Source organism: Schistocerca americana, chromosome 3, assembly GCF_021461395.2.
Source record: "Schistocerca americana isolate TAMUIC-IGC-003095 chromosome 3, iqSchAmer2.1, whole genome shotgun sequence".
Lineage (NCBI taxonomy): Eukaryota > Metazoa > Arthropoda > Insecta > Orthoptera > Acrididae > Schistocerca > Schistocerca americana.
In genome coordinates this window covers 599,589,597-599,613,922 of record NC_060121.1, presented here as the reverse complement: position 1 = coordinate 599,613,922, position 24,326 = coordinate 599,589,597, and positions in this window count along the sequence as shown.

The following is a 24,326-nucleotide window of genomic DNA, read 5'->3' as shown; positions in this document are numbered from 1 at the left end:
GCTCGTTCTTTCTCAGAAGTACTCGGTACAATGCGACATTTCATTTGTAACTGCAACGGTCCCACAGGGTTACTGCTAATGCAGTTGCTCTTCCTAAGCAGCACCACATTTGAGTAAACCAACTGCGTCTTTACTTATAGTTATCCGTAGTTGAGGTTTTTGGGCTATGCGTGGCCATGTTTAAAAAGAATAGCTAGATATAGTCATAGAGTTGAGCTCCAGACGTCTGCCTTCATGGCCCGCAGCTAGCTCATTGCAAATAATAACCTGTAGTCGTGAACCTGCAGCCAAATAGTCTACACAATGGTCAGAACAGTGAGTTAATGAAATACACAGAAATGCGAAACTAAAGTAACTGAATAACAAGGGTTTTATTCTAATGTCGATAATTTATAAAGACAACAGAGAATTATGTCGAATAAGGTTTATTAAAGAGAGTTCATCTCAAAATTTACAGGAAGTGGTCCTAAGATATTAAGTTAAAATACAGGCGGGAAATAGTATTTAAAATGTAGTAAAGTTATGTTGAGAGCAGAATGCAAATGGTAGCAAAATCCCCAAATAAAATCATCAAAGGCTCATGGAAACTAAGTCCATTTCGAAAGAATCACCACCTCAAAATGGTTCAGAGTTCAACATAGTCATTCACAAATTAACAAATGTGATATGAAGAATAGAAACTCATACTCTGTCTATCCTCAGTTCAGTAAATAAAGTGACAGAAGTTAGAGGCCTACTGTGCACACATTCAAATCTCCCGAAATGTTAAGTTCAAAATGGTTCAAATGGCTCTGAGCACTATGGGACTTAACTTCTGAGGTCATCAGTCCCGTGGAACTTCTAACTACTTAAACCTAACTAACCCAAGGACATCACACACATCTATGCCCGAGGCAGGATCCGAACCTGCTACCGCAGCGGTCGCGCGGTTCCAGACTGTAGCGCCTAGAGCCGCTCGACCACAAATGTTAAGTCTCTTTAGACATTAATGTATGGTAGTGGCAGTTCACAGCCGAGTATCAGTCGCCTCGACAACTGAATACAACTCGTTACCACAGGCAGGCCTGGCTCCTGCCAGAACTGACCTAAAAATGCCTAGAATCCCCCCACTGCACTCGAATAGCCCCACTCTCCACTTGACACCTGTAGTGTTCCGCTGATGCCTGCTTCTCCATTGGCTGATGGCTACCGACACAAAAAATGCATCGTTCTTACCTGTTGCAGACATGATTTGACTTTCTTGACCACTTTCCAGCCCTAAACTAATATATTACAACAGTATTAAAATAAAAGAAATGTTACAAACATTCGGTTAATATCAGATCATTTAGAATTAAAGTAGGTAGTAGTTAGCTCATAAATAAATAAGCCAGCATTCTTGCAAAAGTGTGTTCACGATAAATGGCAATTGATTGTTCTTAAATATTGTTTGAAAAATTATTTATGTCTTCTTGGCAGAAGCATCTTTTGGTCCTCTTTTCAATTGTAGTGTACGCTAACAAAAGTGATTGACCACTTTTAAATTAGCACAGTGTGTTAGTAGCACTTGCAATCAACATGTAAATAAAGTTAACATCAGAATAGTAATTTCCAGAATGAGATTTTCACTCTGCAGCGGACTGTGCGCTGATATGAAACTTCCTGGCAGATTAAAACTGTGTGCCGGACCGAGACTCGAACTCGGGACCTTTGCCTTTCAGGGGCAAGTGCTCTACAATCTGAGCTACCCAAGCACGACTCACGCGCCCTCCTCACAGCTTTACTCCTGCCAGCACCTCGCCTCCTACCCTCCAAACCTTACAGAAGCTCTCCTGCGAAATCTTGCAGAACTAGCACTCCTGAAAGAAAGGATATTGCGGAGACGTGGTTTAGCCACAGCCTAGGGGATGTTTCCAGAATGAGATTTTCACTCTGCAGTGGAGTGTGCGCTGATATGAAACTTCCTGCCAGATTAAAACTGTGTGCAGGACCGAGACTCGAACTCGGAACCTTTGCCTTTCGCTAGCAAGTGCTCTGGTAGAGCTCAGACATCTGTAGCTTAGTCATCTTTAAGACTTTTAAGATTGTCGCATACTTCACCATTTTTTTAAGCATCTGCTGCCCAAAGCCCATACCATTAAGAGCCATCCGAATTGCCAGCTTAGGGATTTTCCCCGTTTCTGAAGACGCTGCTAGTCTTTGCGCCTGGACTCGCTCGTACTGGTCACCTAACCGGGAGCTGGAACTGTTATGGCGGGCCTCGAGACCAAGCGTTCAACCGTAGAACAGATTAATCTTACCTCGTACGAACTGCAGCTTGCCTACATATGTGTAACATTACATACCTCCATTTAATGTGGTACATTAGCTTGCTAACTTCTAGCATTAAGTCGGAGAAGATCTGGCGTACAGAACATAGTAAATACACACATAACATGACAAACACAATACTGTACTTGAATGTCAGAATAATAAAATAAGTATCTTTGTGGTGGTGTATGAAACTGTATATACCACTTAGGATATTTCATATTATCAGCTTAAATTTCCTATATGTGACACTAACTATGAAATTATGGTTTATTAATTAAATGAAAAATAAACACATAAATTTAAGTAATTCTCGAGTCAGCTCGTTCTAAATGCGATTTATCCCCGGACATTATTGTCATAAACACGTTACGAACTTATTCCCATTGGTCTTCATAAATAAATCTATTCAATATCATTCCAAAATAGCATTCATTATACAAATCTATGTAATGTAGTTCGAAACCTTTAGCTCATACTTTACGTGTAACTACATGTTTTACTCCCAGAAGGAATAAAAATTTTAATGAGGTTTTATGACCTCCATGCACCAAATTTTGTGCGAAAATTGTAAGTAAAGTACATCTACTACACCAGAAGCCCATTCAAAATACTGCAAGTACCACATGTGAATAACTCTTTGAAATTTTCCACTCAAATCTTACTTACAGAACGGTTTATATTTCATTTTTTCGTAAATGAACAAGTTAATTATGTTCTGCCAACCTTTACCCACCAAGAATCATGCGGCCGATATCGACACTCTCTTTGCACAAAACTGTGTCTCCATACTTTATCACAAACATCTTAAATTTACAAAATTATGCTTTGACAAACAGAAATAACCTAAATATAATCTTAAAAGGTACGCGTGATATACACGTATTTACACACTTATACTAATACACAACATGTTTTTCATTCACAAGGTGCAACTCTGCTATAATTGCCTCTCATAGCATTTTCCTCGCCAGTCTCAGTATTTCTGAATCTCGCTATTTTTTTTTTTTTTTTTTTTTTTTACTTTTTCATCTTCTCAAATTTGTGCCCTCTTTCTTCTTTCACTGACAGACTCCTACATTTACGTACATAATTTGTGACCACAGCCGGAACACCATTATTGGATTCGAGAAACGCACACTTTCTTTCTTTATCAACATTGTATGTTTCACTTACAGGCTAGACATTTTTAATTTCTTCCAATTTATTTCTAGGATTTAAATCACCCCCCAAACCCGTAGTTTCATCATCCTCGTAGGCATCAAATACTTCCGAAGTAACGACATCAGTAGCTGCAACATTTTCACAATTAACCACGTAACTTAGGACGTCATTTCTCTTAAACAATTCCTCACATATTTCTGCCGAAACACCATAGATTTTATCAGACGTAACTCGATTAATATCCACAAATAATTCATACGATACATTATTTAAAACATCTATCACAGCCGTCGACATATTATAAAAATCATCATCTGTATCTCCGTCAACCTCCGTCGGCACACCATATAAATTGCCCCTACTGCTGAGAGGCACCCACATGCCTTGCTCATACTGTGGCATCAAGCAGTCAGGCCTGCAAGATGAGTGGTCTGCCAAGCGAGTGGATTCATTCTTATTTATCGAGTAACACGAACTCTCATACTCACAATTAAGTTACAAATTATCCTCTTATATGATTAATACGCAACGGAAACGCACTTCTGACTATCAGTAATTTACAGAACTCTGACTGTTCACTACGCACTGGCAATACCACATTTTCTCTTTTCTTTTATTTAACGGCTTTTATCAACACGTGGCAATCGCACTGAATATGAATGGCGCACACATTATAAATTCGGGATATCATGACAACATACAATTCGAAGGAAAAGTCCACCAATCTATTTCTTTTCACTATCTTATTTATTCCGATAAATTCTATAACCTAAACACACAAATTCTATAACCTACAACAATAACACATGAGAAATTCCGCACAGTGGGCATGGCTTTACATTGGTGATTCTCTACCTTATGGTCTCGTAATTATTTAACGCTACAGTGCACTTTCTGGATAGGATGGTGGATCTTTTGCTATATCTCACACTTCGACTCTCACGACCATCATCACGAAACTTTCCTCCAGACCGAGCGGTACAAAAGGAACACGCATAACCCACTACCTCTGAAAGTACCTTGCTACTCTCCCATGCAAACTACACATACTTAAAATACATGACATACACCACACTACAACATGAAATACAACACAGGGAATAGTCACAACATTATCACTTTCAGCTTTCCCTCTTCAATTGATAATTATCCCAGTTTCACACGACACTGCCCCACTTCGTAATTCTACTTTCCTACTATGAACTCTGGAGATATATGCACGTCTTCCTGTGCAATGCAAGCCAAGTGGCGTTGCTGGATAGACGGCTGACTCACCTTGCTTCTCTCTCAGAGTATGAATCAAGCGTCACGCGGAAACATATCACGCAAAGTAATATTAAGAACATATTCATCACACACGCGAGTCCTCAACTGATACCATGGACGAGTACTTCTCTTCATCCTTTGTCTCATACACGGATTGAGACTCACACAGTACTCACCACGTGGAAGTACTCGCCTCTAATTTCAAGTCCTGCACACGCTATTTCTTAAATATTTCAACTTATAGTACACACGCTAGTAATTCAGCTTAACTTAAGCACTCGGAAGTATTTCAACTTATTGCTACACGTGGTTTCATTGTGACCGTTGGTCACTTCCGAAGATTACTACGATCCCATTAATATTACCTGCCTGACATTTAATTCTCCCCACAGGAGTTCCTGAAATAGAGAAATTATTAATTCAAACTACTCTTAAGTATTCCACATGCCATACCATGTCTCCACTCATTTGTCTTTACAGAGCACACCTAAGACAGATCTTAAAAACCCAAGATCCAGCGGCAGAGTGCTGAAATATGGCCGTTCTTCAGGTCCTCTCACACCTCTGTCAAAGTGGGGGAGCACCTTGCTACCGTATTGGTCAGCCACATTTCAGGCGCTCAAAGCTCAGTTAAATTTCATCTCTTTGGTCCCACCAAAGGTGGCCAAAGGATCGTCTCAAAAATGATCATATATTCACATTCACTATTTGCGGTTAGCAGACAGACATACATTCATTCATTTCACAGATCTCACCAAACCGGATGTAGTGATTTATTTTGAGGGAGTGCACACGTGATCAATTAAATAAATAAATTGTCATTCTTTCCCACACTGGTATTGGACTTCGCTTTATTAATTGAAATTGGGTTATTTTACAAAAAAATGTTTTGTTCTGACAAAAATAATGAAGTATGTTGTACCTATTTTCAATGTCGGGCGGTACCGTACCCTTTCACCACCGGCTACCCATGCAGAAAAAAATGGCACGGTACTATCCTTGCAATGCGAGGGAAGTTCCGAACATTTTTTTTTTTAAGAAAGCTGTATTAGAACAAACATAGCAAGTCATCAAAATAACCAGGAGGAGACCTTAGCCCCTGGTGACCTCAAATAGACGAACAATTGCTGTTACTTTACCAAATTATTGGCACAGTTGTTGCATTATTGTACTCTCCACAATCCGGAGTATCGTACGCATACAAATTTACAACAATCCAAATGACTAATAAAACATTACATCATACAAATAAAGAAATAATGGTGAGATAAAAATTTGCTTAGTTACCGGGGTCTCCATTATTTTTAGGAGTAATCTAAAACAAATAAAAAGAATACTAATTGTACTCATAAATTTTTAAATAGCTCACCGTCCAAACACAGAACAAGTAATCTGACATTCATAAATTGCGTTGTAATCATCTTTACATGGCAATGTCTAAATACAAAACAAAATCAACAAAAGAAAAAAATTGCGTACACTAGTTACATGTAGAATGTCAGGCTCCATACCATTACTTTAAAATGTACATCAAACCTGCGGAGAAATTAAACTGAGAAGAAAAAAAATGAAATATACCACAAGTTACATACTGGTTACGTAATATAGTTCACCTAAGACATCATGTCATACCTCACTAACTATCATCACTTAAGCAATTGCCACCACTACTCGACTGTGAGTTTAACCTCATCCTTCCTTGCCCACCAGTACAAATACCTGCTGCTGAGCTAGTAAGTCCATCAACTTTGATCAATACACGCAATAAATAGTTAGCAATAGTGCTTGAATCCACCAGTAGCTCTCGTATTTTACTCTACTGCTCATATCTCTGTTGTTACATATTTAGACGACAAGAACTTGCATTTCGACTAGCCTTCGTTACACTTTAATGTGAAATATCAGCACTGTGATAATGAAAATAAGTGGCTTCAGTCAACACATCAACAAGATCATTACCGTCCATGACATCAAAACGCATCAGTTAATTCCGATATTTGTTGTGCAATGCTAACTCTTGTCCTCTGTGACAACCTTAGTGACCAATGCAACAAGAGCCGCTACGTTAGTATTACACCAGTGGCTAATAATTAAAGTATCTTTGTACCAAATATTCTAATAAACATGCTACGTGAACTGGTAACCCAGAACAAACAAACAAAAAATAACACTAACTATTCTAAACACAAATGTTAATGAAATACAATTACACTTGCTGTCCCTTCAGGAATGAAACATATAAAAAAATTTACACAATTACAAGTACAAATACATTATTCCCTATCTTGCAAGTCACACGGAATCATTTCATTCTGTGATTTTCTTGGGGTCAAAAAAGTTGCTGACAGGTTCCCTAGAAACACTGTCTCGGTGTCAAAGCTCTCCCATGTTTACCCGGACGAAAGTCTTTAAGTCACTCAAATCGGTATTTTGAACACATTAAACACAAATGTCATAGTCACTCTCTGAGTACCATCCACACGAATCTGGTCGTTCAGAAATGGCCCTACAACTACTATTACCCACGGTTCTGTCCTTTCAGTTCATGGTGTAATTAAAAGTCGTAATTCCAACAAACAGCACTTATTCCCGCACCAATTAAAGAAATGTCTCCTACTACAAATGCAAATGTCAATGTCCCACTTTAGTTTCTTGCATTCATACAATAATTAGTCACCAAACGACAACTGTCCTCTTTAAGTATACCAAGCGTCCCACATGCAATACACAAAGCACACTTAACAAGTCACTGCCAAAAGTTTATGGATCCCACCGATCAGTGGTCAAGACAAAACAAAACAATCGTCCTGTCTGCTAAAGACAAAATCTTTTCCACCACTCACAACGTGGGAACATCAGTCCTTCACTTTGCACCTTATGGAGACATACGAGCAGTCATCTTGTTTCACGGCTCCACAGTCCAGTACTAGTTAATAGTTGCTGGTAAAAAAAATGCCCGCCGGACTCTGCCCTGCGTCGTTCATTCTGCTGTGACGCCGCAGCGCGAGCCGTTGAGCAGAAGAAACCACCCGCTGTTGCCTCCGCGGGACACTTTCCCCAGTCGTAAGGGTGGCGGAACTTATGAATGGCCAGTGGCACGTGCGTGTCGCCCCAGGCCGTTGACCTGCTGTAGTTGGCGCATGGAGTGTACCTCGACCAGCAGTGGAGTGGGGAGTGCCGCGGTCTGTCGCGTCTCCCATTGCGACATCAGCTTGGCCCCGCTAGCGGCATGGGTGCGTTCTGCGTAGCACCTCGGCGCTGTGACACCCAATCAGTCAGACCCTTTGGTGCGTCTCGGAACATTACAGACAAAAGGATATTCTTACATTGCTTAAATACTCATTGATTACATGTATGATCTATTAGATACATTGGTAATAAAAGAATCTTTGTTCTAAAAACATAAAATGATACACCCTAGTTTTCCACACGTACAACATCAACATTTATCTCTTTTCTATATACAGCCCACACTTGTGCTACTGATTGTACCTGTCGTCCCTCATACAAAACATGAAGGTGTAAAAAAAAAAAAAAACCGAAAGGAATAAGAAACAATCTATACGGTTCATAATTACAATGTCAAATAGTAGACTACTCTAACATCCTATCACAGTGAAAATATTGGAAACTGTTAATTATAAAACTACAATATACAGTGAACCTTTGTGCTTGTGACAGACTGAAATTAATACCCCTTGAAAGTGTTCTAACAAAAAAATTAGAAATAATCTACACAGCTCACAATTACCTACCACATGTTATTAAATAGTAAACTACTTTAACATCCTAACACAATAAACATTTTAGAAACTGGTGACTCTAAATCTACAACATACAATGCACCTTTATGCTTGTGACAGACTGAAATTAGTATCTCTTTATATATTTTACCTTTTTATTATATATAACAACATTTCTAGGACATGTATGTACCATCCACATGATGTCAGATCCTGACCTGCCATCGAGGTTCATCCAAATCAAACAATAAAACACAATAATGTTTTAGTTATGGATCGGTAGCATCCCCTATACAGGAGTGTGCGCATTGATCACACTACTCTACGACTCTCACGCACCAGACATCACATTTTCCTTCTCATTCAGTCCATTAATACACTAACAGAATAGGTCTAGAAGTCAGCTAACCTTAACACCACCACACTCACGACAACATACCATTCCTTTGCTCCCTTATACTCAACCACATAACACATGAAGCTGTTTCGGAGATAGCATTCCAGCCTCCGAATTCGTCCTTTCAATCTGGCACCTCTCTCCATCGGCTTACCTCTGCATTCACTTTACCGATTATTGATCCTGCTAAATATCAACTTAGAACTGCGGCATTTCATCTAAGAACAAAAAATGCACAAATTATTCATCCTGCAAAATAACTGTACACATTCTTGGTACCGTTTTGATTAGTTATACTGGTACCAGGCTTCAACAACAACAACACAAAAAATTTATTTTCGTATTGCAAATGCTATGGTAAGAATTAGATTTACACTTATATTACATCTAACGTCAGTATTCCACAACGTTCACCATCTGGATCTCATACTCCCTTTATGTCCCTTCACGTTGTGCAGTTGTCCTCATCTCTTCATTCGTATTTCGGCTCTGCTTCCGTCCATTACTCCATCATTTCCTGGTCTTCCTTCGCCATTCGCATCAATCTCGATTGCAGCATACACAGGACTCTCTGTAACACACATCTAAGACATCTCCACATTATTAATTCTACTCACCTTCATTTACCACTGTTTCATCACGTCGAATCTCTCTTTATTAATCACACTGCTTCACGTCGCTTCTCTCCTTAAATATCACCTCTATCCCCTATTATTTATCACGTCGCTTCTCTCTCTATCTACCATCTTTATCCACTCATTAATCATCACGTCATTTCTGCTTGATCCTTATTCATAAGACAAAAAATACGTACATACACCACTCTCTCGACTCCTGTTCATGACTTATTCGACCAGTCTATTCCGTCACACTTCCTGACATCCCGCCTGAAAATTCTTATGTTCGATTTGGCCCTGCACAACGTTACATACCACAAATAAATACACTGACTATATACCATAAATTGCCTACTTTCGATCTATCCTTAACTTTTCTATAATTTGATGTTAGAAACGTGATGAAGCCCACGAGATTGTTTTCCCTTGATCGTCTCATTCAGTACAGCATTTTCATGGACAATCCGCCTCACGCTGAATGGTCCACTATACACCGTAAAGAATTTGCTAGTTAGGAATCTGTGCTTCTTTGATAATCGATGAGTTTTAATTAGAACCTTGTCTCCAACTGCCAATTCGATCTTACGGATCTTTCCTTTCTGCTTCTCCTGCCTATCCTTAGCTGCTTTCTTAATACGCTCTATCGCAACCTTGACAGTTTCTGCGTGCCTCTGCTTCCCTGATCGCGGAAAATCTACCAGCTCCCTGACTCGATCTGGTGGTAGTTCATTTTTTAGTACCGTAATTGGTGATAAACCAGTTGCTCCATGTGGTAGTTCATTGAGGATGTCCTGAAAATCTTTGAGAAAAATACTCCAACATCTATGTTACACATTTTTCCCAGTTCTTTTACCACTCTTTCACTGGGGTTACTTGCAGCATGGTATCGGGATATGAACACCGGTTTTATCCTTCTTCTCTTCAGTGTGGTTAGCCATTGTCTGGATCTATATTGTGGTCCATTGTCAGCTATGAACTTTTCTACAGTTCCTACTTCTCGCAAAAAGTTTTTAACGATTGCTGCTGCTACTGTCCTTATCGTCGCACGTTTTAATGCGGTAAAAGTCACATACTTTGACACCAATTCCACTGCTACTAAAACATATCTATATTCCTGCACTGACTTAGGTAGCGGGCCATACAAATCTGTTGCTCCGAATTCCCTCAATCTACCTGGCACTATCGGAAAAAGCGGTGCTTTGCATGAGATACACTCCTGGAAATTGAAATAAGAACACCGTGAATTCACTGTCCCAGGAAGGGGAAACTTTATTGACACATTCCTGGGGTCAGATACATCACATGATCACACTGACAGAACCACAGGCACATAGACACAGGCAACAGAGCATGCACAATGTCGGCACTAGTACAGTGTATATCCACCTTTCGCAGCAATGCAGGCTGCTATTCTCCCATGGAGACGATCGTAGAGATGCTGGATGTAGTCCTGTGGAACGGCTTGCCATGCCATTTCCACCTGGCGCCTCAGTTGGACCAGCGTTCGTGCTGGACGTGCAGACCGCGTGAGACGACGCTTCATCCAGTCCCAAACATGCTCAATGGGGGACAGATCCGGAGATCTTGCTGGCCAGGGTAGATGACTTACACCTTCTAGAGCACGTTGGGTGGCACGGGATACATGCGGACGTGCATTGTCCTGTTGGAACAGCAAGTTACCTTGCCGGTCTAGGAATAGTAGAACGATGGGTTCGATGACGGTTTGGATGTACCGTGCACTATTCAGTGTCCCCTCGACGATCACCAGTTGTGTACGGCCAGTGTAGGAGATCGCTCCCCACACCATGATGCCGGGTGTTGGCCCTGTGTGCCTCGGTCGTATGCAGTCCTGATTGTGGCGCTCACCTGCACGGCGCCAAACACGCATACGACCATCATTGGCACCAAGGCAGAAGCGACTCTCATCGCTGAAGACGACACGTCTCCATTCGTCCCTCCATTCACGCCTGTCGCGACACCACTGGAGGCGGGCTGCACGATGTTGGGGCGTGAGCGGAAGACGGCCTAACGGTGTGCGGGACCGTAGCCCAGCTTCATGGAGACGGTTGCGAATGGTCCTCGCCGATACCCCAGGAGCAACAGTGTCCCTAATTTGCTGGGAAGTGGCGGTGCGGTCCCCTACGGCACTGCGTAGGATCCTACGGTCTTGGCGTGCATCCGTGCGTCGCTGCGGTCCGGTCCCAGGTCGACGGGCACGTGCACCTTCCGCCGACCACTGGCGACAACATCGATGTACTGTGGAGACCTCACGCCCCACGTGTTGAGCAATTCGGCGGTACGTCCACCCGGCCTCCCGCATGCCCACTATACGCCCTCGCTCAAAGTCCGTCAACTGCACATACGGTTCACGTCCACGCTGTCGCGGCATGCTACCAGTGTTAAAGACTGCGATGGAGCTCCGTATGCCACGGCAAACTGGCTGACACTGACGGCGGCGGTGCACAAATGCTGCGCAGCTAGCGCCATTCGACGGCCAACACCGCGGTTCCTGGTGTGTCCGCTGTGCCGTGCGTGTGATCATTGCTTGTACAGCCCTCTCGCAGTGTCCGGAGCAAGTATGGTGGGTCTGACACACCGGTGTCAATGTGTTCTTTTTTCCATTTCCAGGAGTGTAGTTAACGATTTTGCCTTCTGGCACAATTTGCAACTACCAAGCACGTTCTGTTCTTGATCCTCCTCTCCATACTAATGAAATAAACTGATTCCCTTAACTTCTTACAGCATTTCCTTGCCCCGTAATGCCCGTAACTTAGGTGCGTGTACCAGATCGACTTGTTGACTATTTCATTTGGTATACACAACACCCAGTCCTGTGTGTTCGGATTTCTACGGTAGAAAAGGACCCTGTTCTGAATTGTATAAAAGCGCGCTATATTGGCATCTAAGTTCGCTCTAACTCTGTCCTTCACCATTCTCCATGACGCGTCTTTATCCTGCTCTTTCGCGATATTTGTGAGTACCGCCCCTATGTATTTCTCGAACGGCACGCCCTGCATATACAGTATATCATATCTGTTCTCGTTTACCTCCTCATCAAAGCATTGACCATGACCTACTGGGTTCCTTGACAACGCATCTGCCACTATATTCTGTGGCCCAGGAATATACATGACCGTAAACTGAAATTCCTGTAAATAGAGTGCCCACCTAGCGAGTCGTCTATGGTTAAGTTTGGCCGACATCAGAAACTGTAGTGACTTGTGGTCAGTATAGATTTTAGTATGCCTCCCATACAAATTGTATCTAAACTTACTAAAACCCCATACTATTGCCAAAGCTTCAAGCTCAGTTACCGTGTAATTTCTCTCAGCTTTGCTAAGCACTCGGGTCGCAAATGCAATAGGTTGTTATATTACTTCTCCTCCTTGCTCTTGCTCTTGGAACAATGTTACCCCAAGTCCACTACGGGAACTGTCCGTGGCCATTCAAAACTCTTTCCATAGGTCTGGATGCCCGAGAAGTGGTGCCGATAGCAGTGCCTTCTTTAACGCCTCATATTCTTCCTGCGCGACAGGGACCCAATTCCATACCGTTTTCTTTCCAGTTAGCTGACATAGTCTGGGTGTCGCTGCACCCCCTATCTTAATGAACCTTCTGTAAAAATTGATTAATCCTAAATAACCCCGTAGCTGACGTTTTGTTCTTGGCACCTGAAAATCTCTGATTGCTTCGAGTTTGTCTGGATTTGGTCTTATTCCCTCTGGAGTCACAATGTGACCTAGAAACTCGATTTCTTTTCGTCCAAATTCTGAGTTTCCCAAATTCACGGATACCCCATGTCTCTCCAGTGCACCGAGCAATATGCTTAACGTTCTATTGTGGTCTTCCCAGTTTCTTTCGGCTATCAGGACATCATCCACGTACTGTGTTACCTTATCTTTTATTTCATTAGGAATGACAGTATTTAGCGCTCTGATAAATGCCGCGGATGATACATTTAACCCAAATGGTAGTTTCCGGAATTGAGACGATTTCCCGTAGTACAAGAAAGCAGTGTACTTTCTACACTCCCTATCTAACTCCACCTGCCAGAAAATCATCCTCAAATCAACTGAGCTGAGAACTCTGATCCCGTGGAACTTTTGTAGCAATTCGTCAAGTGCCAGCGGCCGATCTGTCTCTGGCTCTATTATCTTATTAATCCTTCTTGCATCCAAAACTAATCTAATTGACCCATCCTTTTTTTCAACACAAACTAAAGGGCTGTTGTACGGACTGAATGCTGGTTCGATAACCCCTTGTTGTAGCATGCTTTCGATCTCAGCTTCCACTCTTTCTTTGTACACAACAGGTATCGGGTACACTTGGGCCCTAAACTGTTTATGAGGCTTGACCTTGAATCTATACACAAAATTTCTTATTGTACCCGCAGCATGTTTAAATACATTTCTATTCTCATATAAAACTTTCTGCAATTCCCCGTAGACCGTGGTCCCTCGTAAATGCCAGATTTTCTCCCTGATCTCCTCCTCCAAACATTTATGAATTTCCTTCTTCTCTTGTTCGAACCCCGTGTTCTGTGCCTGTCTACCGGACTTTACCGCCAGACATAATGCTAAGTGTGCGTTATCTTTAGCATATAAGCAATCGTCGAATCTTAAAGTAATTTCCTCCGAATCTCGTTTCAACTCCATTGAACCATTTCTCATGTTCACGACTGCTTTATATTGGTTCAAAAAATTAGCGCCTAATATCCCTTCAACAGTTAGAGATGGCACAATCATTAACACTGCACTAAACCTCTTCGCCTGGCACGCAAAGTCTACCTGCGCTTGTAACTTCACCTCAATTCCCTCTCCTGTAACTGCCCCTCTCACTGTTGTCCTTTGCAATGGCAACGTTGGCCAGCTTCTGCACGCTAATTGCAACTGTGCTATTTCTTCCCTATGTTTCCTATTCGTTTCTAATTGTGCCTCTTTAAACTGTAATAGTGATTGTGTCTCCTCCTGGTCGGCATAAACCTCTCGCTGCGTACTGTCAGAGCCTGTTTCACCTCTTATACTGATCTTTTCTACATCTGCGCTAATCGTATTCATTCTGACCACTACCTCTGCAACTTCATCCCTGTATTTATTTAGCGCCACTCCCTGCCGGGTGACTTGAGCTTCCACGCTGTCTAATGCCCTTTGTTTATTTGCAAGTAAGTCCTCCACTATCTCTTTGATTCGCTCATCTGGCAACACGTCCCTACGTTCTAATATCGCTCTCTATTGCACTTATTCGTACCTCCAAATTATTGGCTTTTTCTTTCACGGCATCACATATTTGCTTCAACGCATCCAGATTCTTCTCCCCCTCATCTAACCCATTATTAACTGTGGACAGACGCTCATCGATAACTGTGTGTAGCTTTCTCATTGCCTCTTTATTTCCCTTATCCATTGCCTCCAATCTTTCCTTATTTGCTTCCAATCTTTCCTTAGTCTCCCTATCTCTCTCCTTATTATCTCTATCCATTGCTTCCAATCTTTCCTTATTATCTCTATTCATTGCTTCCAATCTTTCCTTATTATCTCTATCCATCCTCTGTAAAAAGTGCAGTAGCACATTGTCATTTGCTACTTTCGGTGTGCTCACCTTGTTCGCCTGAGAAACCGTAGCTTCGCCAAGGGTAGCTTCACTCTCACTGCATACCTGACCTAGTCCCGGCTCGCCCGCGTCGTCGGGAAAAGCCCCCGGTGGTGGACAAAGCCCGCCGCTTAAAGGATCACCTAGCCACGGTCCGCTGAACAATTCAGCCCCTTCCGAGTTTTTGCGATTCTCGCTCATTAACCAAAGATCGACACCTACTTCCTGCTGCACTGCTACGTTCACCCCAGAATCACTATTCTCCATGGTGACTACACTTTTCGACTGCGACCTAGTTACTATGGACATTACGCAAAAAAAAAAAAATTATACAATGATCATCCAGCCTTGGACGATATAGGAACTAATTACATAAAAAAATAAAAGATCCTCCCCAATCCAGAAAGAAATTGCAAACAAAAAAAAATTTGCTTCTTAGTGCTCTCACAATATATTCCATCAAAAAAAAATCTTAACAGCAAACCCTAACTGCAAATATCCTGGCAAAAAAATATAATGGCAGGGTCGAAATTATGTAGGCACCCACATTCCTTGCTCATACTGTGGCATCAAGCACTCAGGCCTGCTAGATGAGTGGACCGCCAAGCGAGCGGATTCATTCTTATTTATCGAGTAACACGAACTCTCATACTCACAATTAAGTTACAAATTATCCTCTTATATGAATAATACGCAACGGAAACGTACATCTGACTATCAGTAATTTACTGAACTCTGACTGTTCACTACACACTGGCAACACCACATTTTCTTTTTTCTTTTATTTAACGGCTTTTATCAACACGTGGACATCGCACTGAATATGAATGGCGCACACATTATAAATTCGGGATATCATGACAACATACAATTCGAAGGAAAAGTCCACCAATCTATTTCTTTTCACTATCTTATTTATTCCGATAAATTCTATAACCTAAACACACAAATTCTATAACCTACAACAATAACACATGAGAAATTCCGCACAGTGGGCATGGCTTTACATTGGTGATTCTCTACCTTATGGTCTCGTAATTATTTAACGCTACAGTGCACTTTCTGGATAGGATGGTGGATCTTTTGCTATATCTCACACTTCGACTCTCACAACCATCATCATGAAACTTACCTCCAGACCGAGCGGTACAAAAGGAACATGCATAACCCACTGCCTCTGAAACTACCTTGCTACTCTCCCATGCAAACAACACATACTTAAATTAAATGACATACACCACACTACAACATGAAATACAACACAGGGAATAGTCAAAACATTATCACTTTCAGCTTTCCCACTTCAATTAATAATTATCCCAGTTTCACACGACACTGCCCCACTTCGTAATTCTACTTTCCTACTATGAACTCTGGAGATATATGCATGTCTTCCTGTGCAATGCAAGCCAAGTGGCGTTGCTGGATAGACGGCTGACTCACCTTGCTTCTCTCTCAGAGTATGAATCAAGCGTCACACGGAAACATATCACACAAAGTAATATTAAGAACATATTCATCACACACGCGAGTCATCAGCTGATACTATGGACGAGTACTTCTCTTTATCCTTTGTGTCATACACAGATTGAGACTCACACAGTACTCACCACGTGGAAGTACTCGCCTCTAATTTCAAGTCCTGCACACGCTATTTCTTAAATATTTCAAATTATAGTACACACGCTAGTAATTCAGCTTAACTTAAGCACACAGAAGTATTTCATCTTATTGCTACACTTGGTTTCATTGTGACCGTTGGTCACTTCTGAAGATTACTACGATCCCATTAATATTACCTGCCTGACATTTAATTCTCCCCACAAAAGTTCCTGAAATAGAGAAATTATTATTTCAAACTACTCTTAAGTATTCCACATGCCATACCATGTCTCCACTCATTTGTCTTTACAGAGCACACCTAAGACAGGTCTTAACAACACAAGATCCAGCGGCAGAGTGCTGAAACATGGTCGTTCTTCAGGTCCTCTCGCACCTCTGTCGAAGTGGGGGAGCACCTTGCTACCATATTGGTCAGCAACATTTCAGGCGCTCAAAGCTCAGGTAAATTTCATCTCTTTGGTCCCACCAAAGGTGGCCAAAGGATCGTCTCAAAGATGATCATATATTCACATTCACTATCTGCAGTTAGCAGACGACCATATGTTCATTCATTTCACAGATCTCACCTAACTGGATGTAGGGATTTATTTTGAGGGAGTACAGACGTGATCAATTAAATAAATAAATTGTCATTCTTTCCCACACTGGTATCGAGCTTCGCTGTATTAATTGAAATTGGGTTATTTTACAAAAAAATGTGTTGTTCTGACAAAAATAATGAAGTGTGTTGTACCTATTTTCAATGTTGGGCAGTACTGTACCCTTTCACTGCATAGTTCCATATTAGAATTCACAGTACACTTGAACTACGCCAGACTCGGGTCCAACTCATTCTCCGTTAAATTTTCTCTACTACGAGATTTCTCCCACGCTTTTCATTCTGATCCACTACCTAACACATTTCTTTCACATTCTGCCTTACACACCCACGCATAATTCATGCTCTAATCAAGAGCCACTGGTTCACTTGCATTAACAGAAGTCAATGCATAAACTCCTTCCTCAGAGATATCTAAATCAGTAGCCTCAACTTTTGCAACTTCGCCGGCCGCAGTGGCCGAGCGGTTCTAGGCTCTTCAGTCTGGAACCGCGCACCCGCTACGGACGCAGGTTCGAATCCTGCCTCGGGCATGGATGTGTATGATGTCCTTAGTTCAGTTAGGTTTAAGTAGTTTTATGTTCTAGGGGACTGATGACGTCATATGTTAAGTCCCATAGTGCTCAGAGCCATTTGAACTTTTTTTTTATTTATTTATTTATTTATTTATTTTTTTTTTTTTTGCAACTTCAGCCTGCAAAACATCACCTTTACTTCACTTTAACAATAAATCACCCACTTCCACCGATACATACTATAATTTATCTCTAGCTGATGAGATTGATGCTATGCCACTTTCGCTAATACTTACACATTTTTCCGTCGATATACCACAAAATTCATCTCCACCTGCCGGAACTACTGCTTCACTGCCTTCACAGATAGCTTCACCTAATTTCTTTGATACAAGATCATTTTCATTACGTTCACCTACCTTACTATAATTGTTGCTACAGACTTGTGCCTCATTAAAATTCGTGATAGCCGGCCGCGGTGGCCGTGCGGTTCTAGGCGCTTCAGTCCGGAACCGCGGGACTGCTACGGTCGCAGGTTCGAATCCTGCCTCGGGCATGGATGTGTGTGACGTCCTTCGGTTAGTTAGGTTTAAGTAGTTCTAAGTTCTAGGGGACTGATGACCTCAGATGTTAAGTTCTATAGTGCTCAGAGCCATTTGAACCATTTTTTGAAAATTCGTGATACATTCCACTTCCACCAAATTTAGAGCCACCTCTGCCTCTATTATGATCCCAGATCTTTCATTAAAGATACATTCATTTCATCATTCAGTCCACCTGCTTAACTGGGAGGTAACGTGCTCGCCTCCCATGCCTTCGGGCCCGGGTTCGATTCCTGGCCTGGTTGGAGATTTTTCTCCGCTCGGGGACTGGGTGTTGTGCTGTCCTCCTTATCATTTCATCCTCATCACAGGCGCGCAAGTCGCCCAATGGGTGTCGACTGAAATAAGACTTGCACCTGGGGGCCGAACATCCCCGGATGAGGCCTCCCGGCCAACGATGCCATACACTCATTTCATTTCCATCATTCACATCCCTTACACAAAATAAATTCTCCATCCCCATATCATCGTTATTGAATCTCTCAACACATTTAACAATATTTCTTCTGCCCTGTTTATGATTGGGCTCAACCTCCACCGGCACAATATCGAATATTCGACACCCACAGAATTTTTTAAATAACATATCCTGTTCGACGACGATTTATTTCCCCACCTCTTGACCTGAGAAGCGGAGATCTCTGTTTTCCCGACCTCGTATTCTGGCACTGCATTTCGTGAGGCTCCTGCCCCTCAAATCACCCGGTTCTGATTTCCATTATGAAAGCTTCCGTTTTCATTTCCCCTTTGAAAATTATTATTACAGTGATAATTATTTCTGTTATGATCATTATTGTTATGATCATTATGATCATTTTTGTGGATGTTACTAATGTTTCCGTCCTGGTACCCATTTTCCTGTCTACAGTCCCCACTAGGAGAGTTGAATTTCAACCCCTGTTCAGGCTTATCGAGCTCATGTACAAGAAAATCGCGCATCGACCAACTTTCATGTTTGAAACTTTGCTCATTCAGAGATTCATTCTGAAATCGTATCTGATTCGCTTAACTCCAGAACTGGTTCATGAAACAGTTATCAAACACTTCATAGGTAGGAAATGAAGCGCTCATTAAATTTGCTCATGACTGTGCGTTGCCCTCAGGCTGTGTTTTAGCGAACTTAATCTTAGACCCTTCCGACATTCCTTTCACATCATCTTTACATGCAGCAAGATAATCAACTGGATGGTATTTTCCGTTATTTGAAAAACACTTTGCCGCTCCTGAATTAACTCATGGAACACCTATCACAGTAATAGCCTGATTTATTGCTTAATAATTTAATTCTACCCTCATGTCTTTAAACTGTTGTTCATGCCTCATGGCTCCCTTCTTTAGTTAAAACAGCTTCAAAATGGTCTCTGTCCTTAAGCACTTCTTTCTCACATTCTACTGCTTTACATGAAAAATTGTTAACCGATTTAGTGGTCACTTCGCTAAATAGAACACGTGCAGAAAATCTGTCATCGTTCCGTAATTTCTCTTGTGCCCAGTGGCAGAACTGTACACGACGTTCAAAGTCGTCGCTGTTCAATTCCTGGTGCATAGAAATATGGTAGGGGTGCAATCGATGTTGATGTAGCATTCTCAACATCGACGTTTTCGAGATTCCCGATTCTCGCGCAATTTGTGTGCTACTGATTTGCGGATTAGCCCCGACAGCAGCTAAAACACCTACTTGCGTATCATCATTTGTTCCAGGTCGTGGTTGACGTTTCACATGTGGCTGAACACTTGCTGTTTCTTTAAATAACGTAGCTATCCGGCGAACGGTCCGGACACTTGGATGATGTCGCCCAGGATATCGAGCAGCATATATAGCACACGCCCGTTGGGAATTTTGATCACAACAGCCATACTGAGAGGCACCCGCATGCCTTGCTCATACTGTGGCATCAAGCAGTCAGGCCTGCAATATGAGTGGTCTGCCAAGCGAGTGGACTCATTCTTATTTATCGAGTAACATGAACTCTCGTACTCACAATTAAGTTACAAGTTATTCTCCTGTTTGAATATTACGCAACGGAAACGGAAATGCACATCTCACTATTAGTAATTTACACAACTCTGACTGTTCACTACGCACTGGCAATACTACATTTTCTTTCGTATTTAACGGCTTTGATCAACTACTTTCCTACTATGAACTCTGGAGATATATGCACGTCTTCCTGTGCAATGCAAGCCAAGATGCGTTGCTGGATAGACGGCTGACTCACCTTGCTTCTCTCTCAGAGTATGAATCAAGCGTCACGCGGAAACATATCACGCAAAGTAATATTAAGAACATATTCATCACACACGCGAGTCCTCAACTGATACCATGGACGAGTACTTCTCTTTATCCTTTGTCTCATACACAGATTGAGACTCACACAGTACTCACCATGTGGAAGTACTCGTCTCTAATTTCAAGTCATGCACACGCCATTTCTTAAATATTTCCAACTTGTAGTACACACGCTAGTAATTCAGCTTAACTTAAGCACTCGGAAGTATTTCAACTTATTGCTACACTTGGTTTCATTGTGACCGTTGGTCACTTCCGAAGATTACTACGATCCCCTGCCTTGACATTTAATTCTCCCGACAAAAGTTCCTGAAATAGAGAAATTATTATTCCAAACTACTGTTAAGTATTTCACATGCATACCATGTCTCCACTCTTTTGTCTTTATGGAGCACACCTAAGACAGGTCTTACCAACACTAGATTCCAGACTGTAGCGCCTAGAACGCCCGGCCACTCCGGCCGGCAATCCGTTTTCACTTACCTCCTTTTACATCCTCGAAGAACCACCTTGAAGAACCGCTAAACACCTTCGCCTTCTCTATAGTAAAAGGTACCATAGTACAATAAATACTTTGTACACCAATTTCTTCACTTGAACGATTGTTATTAAGTAATGAACGGACGTACTCCAGTCTGAACAAGCTCTATTCAACGCTAAGAAATAAAGATACCAGAATGTGAAAAAGTATGATCAACCTTCACATACCTTCTGTTTTTATACCGAGATCATAATATTCCATTTGACACCGAAATTATTTATTCCAACGTTTTAGTGCGGAAGATGGAATGACGATTGAGGCACCTGGTTCAGAACACCTGTTTTGTGCTCTGACAGGAGCATTTTCCCGCCGGTTCCCTCCTTTTCCCTGCTAAAGCAGTGTGTGCTGCCTACATAAAACGAATTCTATAGGTTAGTTAAGTTTTGACAGTTTATTTCTATGCTTCACTACGTTCATATACTTTGCACCACATATAAGCAATAATTAATACAAGGGTAACACAAAATAGCTTGCTTCACATGTTTTCTGGATACCTTGCTCTTCGGTCGTACTTCATCTAAAACGCTGGGATTATGATTTGTATCTTAAAAGCGCAAAAATGTTATCAGAAATATTTTTCTGAATTTTTGCTCTTTCCAGTTTTACATCACATTTAGCAGTCATGTCAAGGTCATTTTAGGCGTGTTAAGACCCTTTTTACAGCATGTTTTGTCACTACAGTACCAACTTGGGCATATTTGTAGGGCCGTGAAGTGCCCATTGTACAGAGACGTTACGCCATAAAGTTTTATTGGTTAACAAATGCTGATTAAAAACAGTTTTGTGATCTCAGAACCCTTGCAACGACCAAAGAACCCCTGCCACGTGTTCATTACGTCAGTTGAAACTACATTTATGCCTCAGACCAGATATTTCATGCATATTTTACTTGCGTAAATACTGTAAATTTAAACATTTGGATCTCTGTAACGGGCAATTATACAGAAAAAAGTTTCGAAGCTTCCAGAAAATATTATCTAAAGAAAATTTGGTAAAAATTTCGTTGATCTCCCATCAACATAAATTATAATAATAATGGCGTGTGACGACGGCCTCCCGTCCGGCAGACCGTTCGCCGGGTGCAAGTCTTTCGATTTGACGCCACTTCGGCGACTTGCTCGTCGATGGGGATGAAATGATGGTGATTTGGGTAACACAACACCCAGTGCCTGAGCGGAGAAAATCTCCGACCCAGCCGGGAATCGAACCCGGGCCCTTAGGATTGACAGTCCGTCGCGCTGACCACTTTTTTTTTTTTTCGTTATTGATCGTTGTGTTTGGTCTTTGCGGACGTCGCAAGACATCCTGTTCAAGTTCGGTGGTTGATCCTTCCACTCAGTTTTTTATTACAGAGGCCAACCGGCTCTCTGACAGACCACGCTGAGCTACCGTGCCGGCTCCACTCAGCTACCGGGGGCGGACAACAGAAATTATAGAAGTGGCTAACCCCACAATTAGTAATTTTCGCACCTAAAAATCATAGTTTTCGAAGTTTTCTCAGGAACCACCCCTGAATTAATGGTGCTGTTATAAGCCGCTTAAGGTTCACCCTAGACCGCACCTAATGCCAAAGAACCAATCATTTTGCTCAAATACTCTTGTCAGAAGAAAGCCTGTAATATTGAAATTTTGACCATTTACTTTAAGATAGCTACTCTAAGCCCGTTCTTTCAATGGGCACGGAAATGGTCACTAGGTCATGGGCTATCCAAACCACTTAACCCCTTATCTCTGTGGTCGACTGAACCCGCGATATGACCCCTGAAAAATCGCATTCTCGCACGCGCTTTTTGTGACATACAGGGTGTTACAAAAAGGTATGGCCTAACCTTCAGGAAACATTCCTCACACACAAATAAAGAAAAGATGTTATGTGGAAATGTGTCCGGAAACGCTTAATTTCCATGTTAGAGCTCATTTTAGTTTCGTCAGTATGTACTGATCAAATTGAAAATTTTCACAATCAACATGTGTGGGCTGACTAGAATCCGCACGCAATTGTGCAATCACGTCATCAACACAGATTTTATGTGAACGTTTGGGCAGGCATTGTTGGTGATGTCTTGATTGGGGCCCCTGTTCTTCCACCTACGCTCAATGGAGCACGTTATCATGATTTCATACGGGATACTCTACCTGTGCTGATAGAACATGTGCCTTTACAAGTACGACACAACATGTTGTGGTTCATGCACGATGGAGCTCCTACACATTTCCGTCGAAGTGTTCGTACGCTTCTCAACAACAGATTTGGTGACCGATGGATTGGTAGAGGCGGACCAATTCCATGGCCTCCACGCTCTCCTAACCTCAACCCTCTTGACTTTCATTTATGGGGGCATTTGAAAGCTCTTGTCTACGCAACCCCGACACCAAATGTAGAGACTCTTCGTGTTCGTATTGCGGACGGCTGTGATACAATACGCCATTCTCCAGGGCTGCATCAGCGCATCAGGAACTCCATGCGACGGAGGGTGGATGCATGTATCCTCGCTAACGGAGGACATTGTGAACATTTCCTGTAACAAAGTGTTTGAAGTCACGCTGGTACGTTCTGTTGCTGTGTATTTCTATTCCATGATTAATGTGATTTGAAGAGAAGTAATAAAAATGGTTCAAATGGCTCTGAGCACTATGGGACTTAACATCTATGGTCATCAGTCCCCTAGAACTTAGAACTACTTAAACCGAACTAACCTAAGGACAGCACACAACACCCAGCCATCACGAGGCAGAGAAAATCCCTGACCCCGCCGGGAATCGAACCCGGGAAGAGAAGTAATAAAATGAGGTCTAACATGGAAAGTAAGCGTTTCCGGACACATGTTCACATAATATATTTTCTTTCTTTATGTGTGAGGAATATTTCCTGAAAGTTTGGCCGTACATTTTTGTACCACCCTGTATACGTAGGTCTACTTTGCACTCTCATACACAGACCGATTCATATAAAAAATGCAATGCTAATGCCATTAAAATAGTTTTGCTACTTGGGAAGTAAAATAACAGATGACAACAGAAACAAGCCTTCAGACAGAAGAATAATCTACTAACAAATAACCACCTTAACATAGAAACAACAAAAAATCCAT